The 15202-nt window shown below is 38.8% G+C and overlaps 1 long non-coding RNA gene across 1 annotated transcript; it reads left to right on the top strand.

Moving 5' to 3' along the window:
• The first annotated feature begins 4170 nt into the window (after positions 1-4170).
• Positions 4171-13925, top strand: LOC112531505. The gene is made up of 3 exons (XR_003073290.3): positions 4171-11049; positions 11512-12773; positions 13075-13925. It is a non-coding gene; the product is annotated as an uncharacterized LOC112531505 (long non-coding RNA).
• Positions 13926-15202: the final 1277 nt, after the last annotated feature.

The raw sequence follows: 15202 nt of genomic DNA, 5'->3' as shown, positions 1-15202 counted from the left end.
GTGATTCTGATTTCATAAGATCATAGAATTGTTATGATTCGAAAAGACCAACAAGATCATCTTGTCCAATCATCAGCCCACCCCCACCATGCCCACTGTGTCCCTCAGTGCCACATCCACATGTTTCTTGAACACCTCCGGGGATGGTGACTCCACCACCTCCCTGGGCAGCCTGTGCCACTGCCTCACTGCTCTTACTGAGAAGAATTTTTTCCTAACATCCAACCTGATTGATTTCCTCAATTTCCATACTGTATTAGCCATTTCTTTAGTACACAGAAGTTTATTTCTGGTCCAGTGAAATAGGCATCACTCAGGTATACCACAAAGGGCTGTTGTGATTACCACCATCTGTCTAGTTGCAATGCATGTTTTTTAGCTAAACTCAATTTTCTGTGCTCTAAATACCCAGCATACCGATTACCCTCACCTGTACTTGAACAACAAAGAATTCAATCTTCCAGGGGTTGCAGAAATCAGCACAGATCTCTCATAAGCTCTGAGTTTTGGTGTGGAGCTTTTGAATTTGAATTTCTGGGGTGCATTAAAAAGAACATGGCCAGCAGGTCAAGGGAGGTGATTCTCCCCCTCTACTCTGCCCTGATGAGGCCACATTTAGAATACTATGTCCATATCTGATCTCTCCAGGTCAAAAGAGACAGGGATCTCCTAGAAGCAGTCCAGCAGAGGTCCACAAAGATTATAAAGGGCCTGGAGCATCTCCCCTGTGAGAAAAAGGCTGAGCAAACTGGGTCTGTTCAGCCCAGGGAAAAGACTGAAGGGGGATCTCATAAATGTCTATAAATATCTAATGGGAGGTGGGAGATAAATGGAAGAGGCCAGGTTCTTTTTGGTGATGTATAGTGAAAGGACAAAGAGCAATGGCCTAAAACTTGAGCGTAGAAAGTTCCATACAAACATGAGGAAGAATTAATGTACAGTAAGGCTGACGGAGCACCAGAACAGGCTGCCCAGAGAGGTTACAGAGTTTTCTATAGAGATACTCAAGACCTGTCTGGATTCCTACCTGTGTGATCTGTTGTAGAGTTCCTGCTTTAGTGGGAGGGTTGTACTTGATGACTTCTTGAAGTCCCTTCCAACCCTTGCAATTCTGTGATTTTGTGAATTCCACCTTTTAGGTGAGAATGTGGTGAACAAGATTGTGCTCTGGTCTGTAAAGCTGTGTTAAGCACATAATCATTAATTTAATAGATGAAATGAAAATATGAGTTAACCATTAATGAACCATTGGCTCTGAAACCTATGAAAGGTGTGGCTCTCAGAAAACGGAGGCAAAAAAGCCCAGTTCAACTGCTGGCAATAATCTCTTGTAATACTCTGAATCTGGACAAGTCATATCTTCCAAAAGCACTAATAGAAATTCAGCTTTGGGAAAAAGCCTGTGTCTATACTTTTAGCTGTGGAACTTCTTAGGAATAAAAATATTTTCAGTTGGATAAAGGCTGAAACTGTTTTGAAAAATGACCCCAAAGAGTAAAATGCTTTGAGTTCTTCTGCACCACAGAGAATGTTTCCACCATACATCTATACTCAACTTGCAACATTTTGTCTCCACCACTATATCATCCAATCCCCCTCACTTATCCCAGTAAAATTACAGTGTGTAGAGCCAGTTTGAAAGCAGCCAAGAGAAAGCTGAGTTCACTAAGCTATGACTGAAGATGGCAGTGGTCAGAGGTCTTGTGCTCATGTCTGTTTGAAGGCAACCACATAACCCTCACATAATCTGATAACCCATAATGACAGCAGGAAGGAATTATTTTGCCTTAATATGACATTTTTTGAACAAGTGTCACAGTAAATCTAGAAAAGCTTTGGCAGATGGTCTGTTACAAGACTACAAATGTTGGAAAATGGGGAAAACACACTTTTTGTTTCATTCAAGATAACAAGTCTTCAATCAGATATATTATCAAGCCAGAAGTAGTGTGTGGAGTTATACTATTACCAATTGCTGTTGCTGTTGCTATTACTCTTAGTGTTACTGATGAAATTATTTAAACAGCCCCTGAAGTGTTACTTTCCAGTCTTTATGTTTAAAATAATAGCATTATCATTACTTTCTCATTTTGACCCTCCTACCATTGGGTAGACACCAGCTTGCTCTGTTCTCTCCTTCTCATAGCTTATAGCGCTATGCATACAGTCTCTGTTACTGGGAGGGGAGCTATTCAAATACTCCAGTGATACATAGAGGAAGTTACAGTTGACTTAGTTGTGATAGCCCTTTACACTTAATGTTCATTCAATGGCATGTTCATTCTGAAAATGAGTGAAATTAAAATAAATCACATAGTAGGCCCAAGCAGATGTAGAAATCTGTGCAGCTAGAACTGGAATAAATGTTCTACAGAAGTCCAGATTGCCAGGGTTGTGTAGCAAATATTTTGTTACATTGAATTTGAAATTTGAGAGGAATTTCATTAAAAAAAAATTGTATTAAGCTTTGAGGGTGTTTTTGAACTGTGTTATAAATAAATAATGCAAATATTACAGTGACATTAATCAATAACAGCATTTAAGTCACTAATGTGGTGCTCATTATCTTTAACACAAATGATTTTTCAGACAAGCCAATGTCAATATCAACCCATAGCTTGTGTATTAACAGTAAATCATGCAACAGTACAGTAACAGTAAATGTAACAGTAAATCACATCAACAGTTCATGAGCTAAAACACAACTACTTTGACAAAATAAAAAGAACATCCGGCTCTATTATATATTTATCTTATTTCAAGATGTTACATTTTTTATGGAATCCATCTGAATCCAGTTAGAAAATTACAGGAAAATATTAAGGACAGATTTATCTTTATGTAGAAGATACAATTAGGGAGTTATCAGCAAAGGATTATCCATGATAGGGAAGGTGTTGCATAGGCCTGGGCAGCACTGTGTTCACATTATTTTTTGTAGGTTATAGTTTCTGGGATATTTCAACAAGAGACATGTACTAGTATCTAGATTGGCAACTGGTACCTGTCAATTGTCAGTCAAGTGATGTCAGGGTGTCAGGTAGCTGTTGCAATAAATATACATCTGGTAACATTGGTTAATGATTTTACACAGTGGAAAAGGGTGTGTGGAGCAAATAAATGGTGGACATAAATGTCTGTGTCGCTGTGATGTGCTATTTCAGCTGCAGCACCTGCTGCTTACCAAACACTTAATAAGGAAAATGCTAGTAGTAGCAAGGGAAACAGAGCAGAACTATGCAGAATGGTATGGAGCAACTCTCAGTTTGAGTTTCTCAGAAAACCATTTCTGAAAGATAGCCTGAAGATAAAAGGCAATTCACATGAATGAGAACTCATGTTGTAGGAGGGTGATGACAGCAAACTAATGACATTCTTTTGTACAAGACTGAAGGCAGTGAAGCGAAAAACATGGATAACAGCTTGAGAAAGGGTATTAATAGAGCTATCATTCTTATTTTCAGTGCCTTTTTTCCCACTAACTCTGAAATGTTTTGGCTTTGTTCAGATCAACAGTGTTTGAAGGAAACTTTCATTACTACTGCTGGCCTTGTGGTTATTTAGGTCACTGCTGGCCCTAGAAGGTACCTTCTCTAGGTTGAAGCCAGCATCAAAGCGGGATGTTGGCATGCTATCATAGCACTGCTGCCCTGTCAGGAATAAAGTTTTGATTTTTCTAGGATTGTCAGCAGTTTTCCTACCCAAGCATTTTTGACAAGTTCGATCAAGGAAACCAAAACAAGGACTGAAATAAAGTTTATCAAGCTTAGAACCTATACAGTAGTTTGTAGAAGGCACTTCTATACCATGAAGCAATGGTGGTATGCAGACATCAGGGCTGAGTGTCTGAGGTGAAAGTGGAGTGAGAAAGAGGGGTGATGGCCTCTGTAGATTTTTCCTCCTTGTGCTTACATAGGAAAGTTTGTATCTCTTTCACTCAGTGGTTCACTGACTGATCTTTGTTCTCTGAACCTTCTAGAACAGGGATTGTTACTGCTGTGTCCTTGCCTGCAGTGCCAGTACCTCACTGCTCAGCGAGTGAGATCCTCCTACACTCTCCCTCACACATCTCCTCCTTGCCTTCAGGCCTTCCTCTTCAGGGTTGTTTTGCCATCGCACTGCTGCTTTTTCTTGCTCAAGCTCCTACTTGGTGTACTGCCCTGTGCTCACGTGGCCTGCAGCTTCCTCCTCTGCTGGTAGCATTCAGCGCTGTCACTCCCAGAAGGATGAGCAGGGTTTCTGCCTCAGCTTCCTTACTTACACAGCCTCATGGAAGAAGGAAGGAAAGGGAAATCACTGAGCATACATTTATTGAACAGGATAGACTTTCTGAAGCTGAAGACTTTAATTTGCTGCCGATCAGAAAAGAGAGGAGCTGGCCATCACAATCTCACTGATGGATATACCTGATGGACAATTTGGCTTTCCCAGCTGTCTCCTGAAGAGCAGAATTATGGAGCCCAGAAGACTAAAATCCAGTGAGTGGTACATATGTGGAAAAGCAGCTGTTTTAAAATACCTTACGTTGGAGCTGGTAATAGATTAACTCTTGCTTTTACTACTTGGCAGAAAATCGAGAATAAATTTCTCTGGATGAATTAGGACCTTGTTTAACTTCCAGCAGAAAAATGAGGAGTTCTAGAAAAGTTGATGGACTGCTTTCAATTTTATAATGCAGAAAAACAAGCTGTTAACCTACAGAAATAATAACCATGTGCTGTTGTGACTTGTTCTCTGCTTGTCTTCAGGCCCCGAGTGTTTGTATTGGGAGAGAATGCTAACTTTATTGCTGGTGCCAGGGTTTCCTTTATTTGCTTTTGACATTTCACGTGTTTGTACTGTGGTGCCTGGCAACTTATATCACAAACTAATTGGAGTAAGTGATGATTAATAAAATAAAGAAAAATGAGGGTCAGCAGTATGGGAGGGCAGGCAATAATATGGGCCGTGACTCACTGAGGTATGCAAAAAGCACAGGCGGCGGAAGGAAGGGAGTTAAGAACAGATCACATTACTGGCCCACCTCAGCCTCGGTGGGCAGTCAGCTGGCACAGGCAAACTAGAGCCATTTCTTTAGCCAGTGCAAACAAAGATGTCACATGACTGTCCGTGCTTCCCGAGCCTTTGGGTATGTCTGGTGGGTGGCTGCCGTCTGACTGGAGCCCATAGGCTGTGGATGCAGACCAGCTCCAGACATGAGCTGTGTCGTTGGGTGAGCTTGATCCCATGTCTGCCTTTCTGCAGAGCTTGTTTGCTTGAGCACAGTGCTGCACTAACATTGTGGCACATCACGCACCTCTGGGCTGACTCGCATCCGGCAGCCTCTGAGCACGGGCCAGACAAGCATTCATCCACCTTCTCACAGCTGCACTGAGCTCTCCCAAACCAGAGCTTTACTACTCGGCTTATCTGAAAGGTGATCCAGATGAAAATCTCAAGTGCAAGTCCATTCCTCTTGTTACCTCCAGAGACACAGCACTGCTTTGCCTTCATTCTCTAAGTGACAAAAAAAGGGGCAGTGAAAGTTATGCCCCTGAAAGTCCTAACAAGTGGAGGTACTGGAAGACGCACTGTGACAAGGAGGATGAATGAAGGTATCTGCTGCAATCTATACTGAGAGATACATTTGAGGAACTAGATTTAGTGTCTTCTTACTGAATGTGATTCGCTCTGTTCCTCTCCTTCTATTCTTTTTCTCCCAGAGGAATGGTGAGAATAGGAAACTTCTAACAGCAAAGGATGCTTCTGTCAGACTGTTAACTCCCTGAGAGTAATAACATGGAAACTGTTGTCTGGCATTTTCTATGTTGCTTCCACACTTACAAAACAAAGTGTAACAGTGCTACAATTCCTTCTTTATGTTGCCAGCTAAAGAATTGATGGAGGAAAAATAAATAATTCTCTCTTTTCAAAATAAAGGCTGAAATAAAAGAGGTGATGAGAAATTTACTTCCTTTGCTTTCCTTCCTTAGCCAAGAATTCAAGTTCATTAGGGCATCTAAGGAAAACAATGCAGGAAGGCCCTATAGCAGTGTGCTGTAAACATTCTCCACGTGATTTTCCTCCCTTTTACTGAGTTGACCATGGGCTGCACTCTTATTATTTGCTATTGCAAATTGTGAAGTTTCTCCACTTCCTTAATTTTAACCTTCTCAGCCCCTGATATTCATTTTATACTGAAGAATAACATTTCAAATGGAAGAACAAAATCTTACTTTGTCATTCTGCTGCCAATCCTCTGCTCAGCTGTGCAAGATTTTTCCACCAATGAAACACAGACCCAAATACTCACCTCTCAGCAGTAGGCCTCCCTTCAAGATGTGTCCTGCTGACACCCTTTCTGATGTATGCTTGAAACACACTGCAGTCTGCAGTCATGTCACATTACCTCACTAATCAGCACATATGACTGCTATGCCAATGAACTTAGCCTCCTATTAACACAGACTATCCTGATGCATAACCTTTTTCATAAATTTAATAGTATTGTTTGGAAAACTATTCAGAGTTCTCCCTATTGCTTTCACTGACCACCTTTCCCTCCAGCATACCCAGTTAGAAACCATTTTCTAGCTTGCACTTTTTGCTTCCAGTTTTCCCTACTTTTCTAAACATTTTATTTAAGCAAGAGCCTATCCTACCCCTTTTGGTATTCTCACACATGATTCTCTGCATCTAAGGCTAGCAGAGATTCACTTTGCAGTCACTGTATTTTACATGCCTGAAGGCAAGTCTGAAACCCCAAATGGGAAGGCCCAAAGCAAGGTACTGAGCTGATTTATTGTCTAAAACACTAAGGGTAGCTGTACTGAGTAGGTTTTGAATAGTTTGTACCAGGTCATAAATAAGACTGTGTTGAGCACATGGAAGACTGACTCTAAGAAATCATGAAGCGTGTTTGTTTATTTCTAAAGATAAGTATTGGGTACCATCCTTGTAATGCCCTCTGCGAGAACTGAGCAGAAGAAGGCAAAAACAGTGTTTAGTTTTAGAGGTTAGAGGATTTTAGCAATGATCAGCTTTTTTCATTCACTTACATATGGTCTTACAGGATGAACAGGTTGTAAGCTGTGTAAATAGCGTAACAGAATGTGAACAAAGAGAAAAGACTGGATATTTTCCTCAAGCTCAGGATGTCAGGGCAAATACAGGCAGCTTTAGATTGTGTTTTGATGTACCGTAAGAAGTTTTAAAAAGTTTGTAGTAGGCCAGCATTGGACAAATCTGCATGGTATGAATGACTAAATGAAATCCAGTGGACCAGAATATTGGAAATTAGATTTTCTATACAGTGTGTGATTTTTGTATTTTTTTTAGTACACATCACAAACACATATTTAGCAGTATCAAACTGAAAACAACTTATTTCCGTGAGCATGGGACAAAAGGCAAGTAAGCGGCTACTTCTCTACCTGACTTCATTTTACTTATCCATGTTTAGCTGTACGGTGCTGCAGTCCTAAGACCAGTCTGAGTTCAGGCAACCTGCAGATCCCATCCCATACTAATCCTGTGCAGTACACTACTTCAGGATCCTTCTAGGAGAGTGATCACATTTGCTTCATCTTCCTGCTGCAACTAGAGAAGCACACAAAATATGTGGCTGCTCTAATATGCAGATATAGCAAAAGTCCTGTCTTTCTCCTATTATATACACCAAACAATATTTACAGATTGTATATAGAAGAGGACTTAAATCTATCAGGACAGATATAGAGTTTAGTAGCAAGTACTACACCAGTCTATTCAGAAAAAATACTTTGAAAAATAAAAGATAAAAAGGTAGATACATTTTGAAAATATTTCTTGTTTATTACCACATCCTCACTATTTTCTTCATGACAAAAAAAATGGTATACTTTTGTAGAGGTTTACATCACTGTAGGTTTTTATCATTTATTCATATAGACTTAGATGTAGAACATGTGCCTTACGGCACTCCCATTGAACACAGATGCAAGGATTTGGCTTTGCCTTTATAATTGTTTCTGTTATAAACCCCTATTTCAGAGTTCAGATTTTGGTTATAAAAAACGCTTCCAGAATATAATCTGGCATCTAAGGGATCTGTCAGGGAACATTTATTGCTAGTTTGACTTCAGTGTGGCTTTTTTAAGTTACAGATGTGCTTAAAGAGTATTATCCATGCTTTCAGATTTTTGAAGATTTAAGGTAACTTTCAATTGCAAATGGAAGTCACCACACTATAATGTGGAATGAAAGCATTGTGTTTAGATAAAAATACCATAAAAACCCTAAATGCTCACTTGAGTTTTTTTTCTAAATAATGAGTGTAGTTACTTCATAACAGACTTGCACTAAGGATAAATTACATCCTTGCTGTGCTCAAGGGAATATGCTTTTCACTAAGAAAAGTAAAATGATCTAGTTTCCTCTAACATATTTACTATGCTTCAAACAGTTAATCAGATTAAAACTGCCCATTCTAGATATATGGGTTTCTGCTATTCTGGGCTCTCCACAGATAAACTGAGCCAATCCCAAAAGTCTTTACTTATGTCAGCTCATTTGAAGTCTGCATGGAAGAGCAATTTCCTTGGCATCTGAGAAACACGACAATTTTGTCAAAAAACTCTGACTGAAATCTTTTATCTATTGTAGAGCTTAAGCATCCCAGAGGTATTGCTTGGACTCTTTGACAAGGGTCCAGAATTAGCCATACACACAACGAAGGTACGTCTGCTTAATCAGTCACTCCTATTAGTAGTAGTACTTAACAAAGTTGGGTCAGGCAGGTGGTGAGGCCCACTTGACATGCTGAATTACTTCTTCCTGGCATATATTAAGTTGCACCTGGAGCAAAAGAATGAATTGTCTGATGCTGTTGCATTTCATCACCTATAGCAACTGACATAATAAAAAACGCTTTTAAATGATCTTCCTGAGGCCTAAGGTTTCAAAATTTTTCTGGGATTTGAATATGCCTCTAGAAGAAAATATCTCCTGGTCACAACTAGTAGGTGAAACAGCTGAGAGTGTTATTCAATAAAAAGCATCATTCTTAATGTTAGAAGAGCTCAACATTCACCCAAAAAGCCAGTACTGCTAAAAGCAATGCCTGGGAAGATGCATAAGGGAGGTAAAGTTTATCCATGTGAAAAAAAGCAAAAAGAAGAATAAACTCAAACTTCCATCATTACATCAGAAAATGCACACTTTGTAATAGCAGTAAGAGATAAAAGATTTAAATTCTTTCTACTCTGCAGAAAAAAATGCTCTGGTACTGAAATGATATTGAACATCAGAGTAATATAAATGTCACACATAACCACACTATTGACTTTGCAGTATCTTTATTTACAAAAAGTTGGTGCAAATGACTGTGTCTTCAATTTCTTAGGTTCCCTGTGTTCCCCTCAAATTCAGTGGGAATAAAGTGTAAAATCTCCAAATCCAGACTAAGCCATTAGAACTGGACTTGGCAAATTAACTCTTCTTGTGCGTTTAGATTTAGGAAAGTGAATTTATTGTGTAATAATTGCAATAAATGTGCATGTCTGCTCAGTATTCATTACCCTATTTGATTTTTCTTTGAAAACTTCTACTTGCCATTATGATCTATGACAGAGAGGAACTATCTCCATGGTTTGCTCGTTGGCAAAGTGAGTTCTGGCTGTGAAGTAGCGTGACTTCATGTATTACGGTTATCAGGTATAGCAGTCAGTTATAAAGAGTCCTTGTTGCTAAGCAGGCTCCTATTATGTAAAGAACCACTTCACAATTAATGTCATCTTTAAAGAAGAATTGATTAAGAATTGACTTGATAACCAAGTTTCTTGTTTGGGGTGAGGTGGGAACAGTTAGCAGAGCTGTCCAATTTGTGTGGCTTGAATGGCCCATCAAGGTTTGAAAATGTGGGTTTATTTTTTAAGCGATTTTACAGAGTTTAGGCACATGGATATTTTTTATTCTAACAGGATTGCAGTTTCTAAGATGTGGATATTAAACTATCTTCTGTAAGTTTGTAAACTACTTGAGATTTTCTGACTGAAACAGATCATGAACTAATTAACATGTTATTGTTCCTTCTCCTTTTCAGCGTTTTTAAACTATTCCTCTTCTGAATTCTTCAGTGCTTTTATGGATGTTCTGAGACCTGGAGAGCAAATTCTGCCACCAGCAATAGATTTGTTATTTGTAGATAGCTTTCATCTAAATAATTAGATACCTCCTTATTATTAATGAAGAACGGGATAAAAATCAACATCACAGTTATTACAAAAAATAATAATAATTTTTCATTCGTAAATATGGATTATACACTAATTTTCATCCATAAATATTAAAATTCTTTATAAAGTCTTTGATATTTCCATTTTACAGATGCCCAATGTTTAAGGTGTATGATAAGTAATACAATGAAAAGCTCTTGAATTCTAGCTTAGTTCAACATTCATTAGACTATCTTGCAAGTCTACATAATACAGCACATATTTTAATACCATACAGTGAGTATAAAGTAAATCTAAAAAGGAGGTAGTGTAGTACAGATGCTCAAACTGATGACCTTATCAAACATGACCAAAATTCCAAGTTTAAGGAACTTATTTAGACAAAAACACTGAATTAAAAGGATAATTAAAGGAAATATTGAAGAATGAAAACGCAGAATAAGCCGAATGTAAAATCTGAGTATGTTTTGTCATGTACTGAAACTCAGCATTTTAAAAAGAGCATAGGATGGCAGGAAAAATAAGTGTAGAGATGCAGGATAGTGAGTATCCATATCCTTTTTTTTTTTTTTCTTTTTTTTCTTTTTTTTTCCTATTAGGAAGGCATCATTTAAATGACTGCAAACTTTTACATGGAATATTGCTTTACTAGAAAATGCTGATTTCATTAAATTATTTGCAGGAATGTAGACATACATAGTGGATGAAAATGTCCTTCTCTGGCTCCTATGCAGAACCCCTCTCTGAGCTTCAGGATTGTCAACAGACCACCTGGAGGGATAAGTCTTAGCCAAGAACATAGAAGCTTTGAGAGGCATGATCTCCCCGTCCTTCTTGGCTTCTTGCAGCTCACTTGGTAATGCGCCAGGCTTTTTGATTCTGGGGCTGCTCAGAGCAATTAGAACTCCAGGGCTCCCCAGGTCTATGGCAGCCCAGCTGGATTATAAAGCTTTTGGCTACTATAAGTGGGAACTGAAAAAGTAAAAAAAAACTCAGTATTTTTCTTGGACTTAGAATACCATTTCCCTGGTGTGTCAAGTACCTTTTTTTGTTGTTGTTGTTTTGTTTTTTGTTTTTGTTTAACAGGTATAGTTGAACTGTTGCAAAACCAATGATTTCAGGTTATGGCAGCATATAGTTCAACTTCTCATGTCAAGTCCCTTTTGGTTGACTATTCTTAAATAGGACAAGAAATTTAAGAGAACAAATTTAATGCTGGCAAGTGAATTAAAAAAATCAGAACTAAAAAGTCATGCTCCGTCATGTTTTAAAAACCCAGAGTTATGGAAAAAATCACTTTTTTCTTCTCCATTTCAAGGTCCTCATCTTGTGAGAGAGCTGTCTGCACCTATTATTACTGCTGCTGAACCGTCTTGAGAGAAAGGCCCAAATCAAAACCACAGCATAAGCAATTAAGAGCATCATAAAAACTTTTTTCTATTCCAACAGACTCTGCATTTTAGAAAGACAAAGCTGATTAGCATCATGGCTTACTCTCATTTATTTTTCAGAATATAAGAAGCTTGATTTTCCTTTTATTTATTTGTTTGTTTATTTATGAACTCCTAAAGATCTCTGACTATTTGCTGGTGAAATCTTGTCCCTATTAAAGTAAAAATAAGTAAATAAAATCATTAGGACTTCACTACATCCAGGCTCTCCTTGTCTGCAGTAGGAGTTTGTGGCTTTTATGACAGAATAGTTGAATAGTTTCCAGCTTATGATTTTGTCATGTTTTTTTCTTTCAAAAAAGTGACATGGTTCAGATCTAATTGGAAAAATAAAGCTTGTCAGCAGAACCATCTTTGTGATACATCAATTCAATGATCTCCCTATGGTTCTTTCCTATTTTTTAATATTCTCATATATGTAATGTACTAAGTGATTAAATTCAGCATTTAATACAGATCCATAATATATGATTGACCAGATGGATCCAGTCCTGCCAGCTCCTTTTAACTTTTCTCTCTTAGTTGGGGTCAGATTCATATTTTCAGGAACTATATGTTATTTGAGAGGAAATTGGGTGATGGGGAAGCATAGGGGAGGAAGCTGCTTTCAAACACCGATACAGGAAAAAGACAAATGCCAGAATGTGCAGCTGTGATTTTTTAAAACATTTTAGTTTATGTCAACGGAGTGGCAGCACAGGAAAGATGAATAGTTCATACACTTAGTAGAAATAAAATTGAGTATCCTGAATCATGAAGTTTAAGGATGCCACTGTATATTTATTTATTTATTCAGTGGAATAACTGGATTAGATTTTGACATGTATAAAGTAGTTGCTTTGTGACAGTTAGCTGTTAGATTATATGACACTGGAATTTTCCATTTTTGCTTCCATGGCTTCCACTTCTGTCAGCACTTGGATAATGCTTGGAAATTCCTTTTCCAATCCAGACTTACCTTCCCTGTGATTTTTACACAGAAGAACATGTTCATTCTCCAGCTACAGTGCACAGTGCACTACTGACAAGAGGTGGAGATAGGAAAGAGGTGGCCTACTGTCTGCTTGGCACGTTGAGTACTGGATAGATCTCTTATACTCATGTCTCAAGGACACCAGATCTGGGAAAGGTGAGCCATACAATGGTGCACTGTATTAACAGATTATCAAGAGCTGCATCTTTCGACACACAATCTGGATGCTCTGACACCCCAGTCCAGTGGGATGTCATCTAGACAAGTATTTGGAAATGGATGGATTCCAGATCTTAGAATAGCTATCCTTAAGGTTAGGATATTTAGCCACGTAGAGGAAGTGTTTGAGTCCCATTCCAGTGGGATACTAGATGTGACAAGTATCTACTTTATATGCAAAATAAGTTACTTCATTTTTATTTAAATAAATGAACCAACTCTGTATGCTCTGTTTCAGATCAAGGCTGGCCTTAACATCTATAGAGAACTGCACAGAAGATAAAAAGAGAAGCAAAAAAAAAAAAAAAAACCAAAACAATAATCACAAAGAAAGGGAGAGGAATGTAATGAAATATTTGTGGGAATGGTTTAACTTCCAATTTCAGTAAAAATAATTTTTCACCCAAGTATCAAGAGATAATAAACCAGAAATTAAATTCTTAAAAAACAAACAATCATCTTAGTGATTTATAACATTGTTCCTTGATCATCAGCTGGAGAGTTAAATTATCTAGATGAGATACACAGTAATGTGGGGTTACACATCGTTTTTTTCCAAGATATATGAGCACCATGTGTTATAACTTCCTTGAGGACTGCATTGTGGTTAGGCCACTTTGTTGATTTTTTTTTGTTTTTTTTTTATGAGAGTTGTTGTTTTCTTATGAGGAAAGACTAATCTCACAAAGAAAAAGCAGTTCCTTAAAATGCACTCTGGATTTTATTAGGCACAGATTAGTACTATTTCCTCACACTGTTACTCCTACAATATAGCTTCTGCACCCATTCGTAAGCAATAGCGTGACACATCATTATGAAGCTCTATGGACTGTGTTTTTAATACTGTGATTACATAAGAAAGCACATGTAAGTAAGGACCTGGTTCTGTACCCTCTTAAGTCAGTGGTGCAATTCTGAACCACATAAATAAATCAGATTTATAGTTGTGAACTTGACATTAATTTTATTTTTAAAAGAATATGTATCGTATGAAGGTATATCAAGTTTATGTTTGAAATAAACATCTAATATATACAATATTAAAGAACAGAATATGCTTCCCACTGCCCCTTCCCTTCCCTTCCCTTCCCTTCCCTTCCCTTCCCTTCCCTTCCCTTCCCTTCCCTTCCCTTCCCTTCCCTTCCCTTCCCTTCCCTTCCCTTCCCTTCCCTTCCCTTCCCTTCCCTTCCCTTCCCTTCCCTTCCCTTCCCTTCCCTTCCCTTCCCTTCCCTTCCCTTCCCTTCCCTTCCCTTCCCTTCCCTTCCCTTCCCTTCCCTTCCCTTCCCTTCCCTTCCCTTCCCTTCCCTTCCCTTCCCTTCCCTTCCCTTCCCTCCCCTCCCCTCCCCTCCCCTCCCCTCCCCTCCCCTCCCCTCCCCTCCCCTCCCCTCCCCTCCCCTCCCCTCCCCCTTCCCTTCCCTTCCCTTCCCTTCCCTTCCCTTCCCTTCCCTTCCCTTCCCTTCCCTTCCCTTCCCTTCCCTTCCCTTCCCTTCCCTTCCCTTCCCTTCCCTTCCCTTCCCTTCCCTTCCCTTCCCTTCCCTTCCCTTCCCTTCCTTTTTTCATTTATAGACTTTGAAGTTTACATTTCAGTTTAGCCAGTAGCATGTCTTTACTAGTTAACGTAGAGAAACACAGAGCACCACAAAACAGTGATAGCAATTTTCTGCAAAGTTAGGCTCTGCCAAAAGCAAGAACAGAAAACAGAATTAAAAACAGAAAGATTTAACTTCTTCTAATCTTACTCAGTTATATTAAGCACACAGTGATGACTTTTGCCAAATTTATTTCTATATGGAGGAATGCAACTAAGATGAAAGTGTAGAATGGGTGCATCCAAGATGAAACAATAACTCTGTCCAGTCCAGGATAGTTTTTTGGAAAAGCGGGAAAGATGGAAATGTTTTGAAAATATTTATCTACTTGGCTAAGAATGGTAGAAGCAGGCAGCATACAATATTGTGTGGTTTTAATAAGAAGCAGGTTTCAGTGGCATCACTTCTCTGGAGTTTGTGTCTGTGGCAACACTGGCTGCCTTACAGCTTCTGGTCTTAGCCTGGTGTTCAAATTTATATTGGCCAGACTTATGGCCTGGCTAGATAGATATTTTGAAACAGGGGTCTGTTAATCTTAACTAATTGTCTACAGTCGCGTTGCGCTGCAAAGAGTATGTTTTCATTCTTTTTGTCCTCTTCACTCAACTGCATTTGTTCACATACAGAATACGTACATGATCAGCTGGAGGCAGTTTTCATCTGCTTTACCCATGCCCTAGGACAGCCAGATGCAAACAGCCCAGATTTAAAAGATAGTGTACATGTTAGCTCATGCCTGTGACTATGCAAACACAGCTACAGTTTCCAGTTTTTTTG

Source organism: Gallus gallus, chromosome 1 (genome assembly GCF_016699485.2).
Source record: "Gallus gallus isolate bGalGal1 chromosome 1, bGalGal1.mat.broiler.GRCg7b, whole genome shotgun sequence".
In the NCBI taxonomy this organism is placed as follows: domain Eukaryota; kingdom Metazoa; phylum Chordata; class Aves; order Galliformes; family Phasianidae; genus Gallus; species Gallus gallus.
The sequence above is the reverse complement of the archived record's forward strand: the minus strand, read 5'-3'. Positions and strand labels throughout refer to the sequence as shown.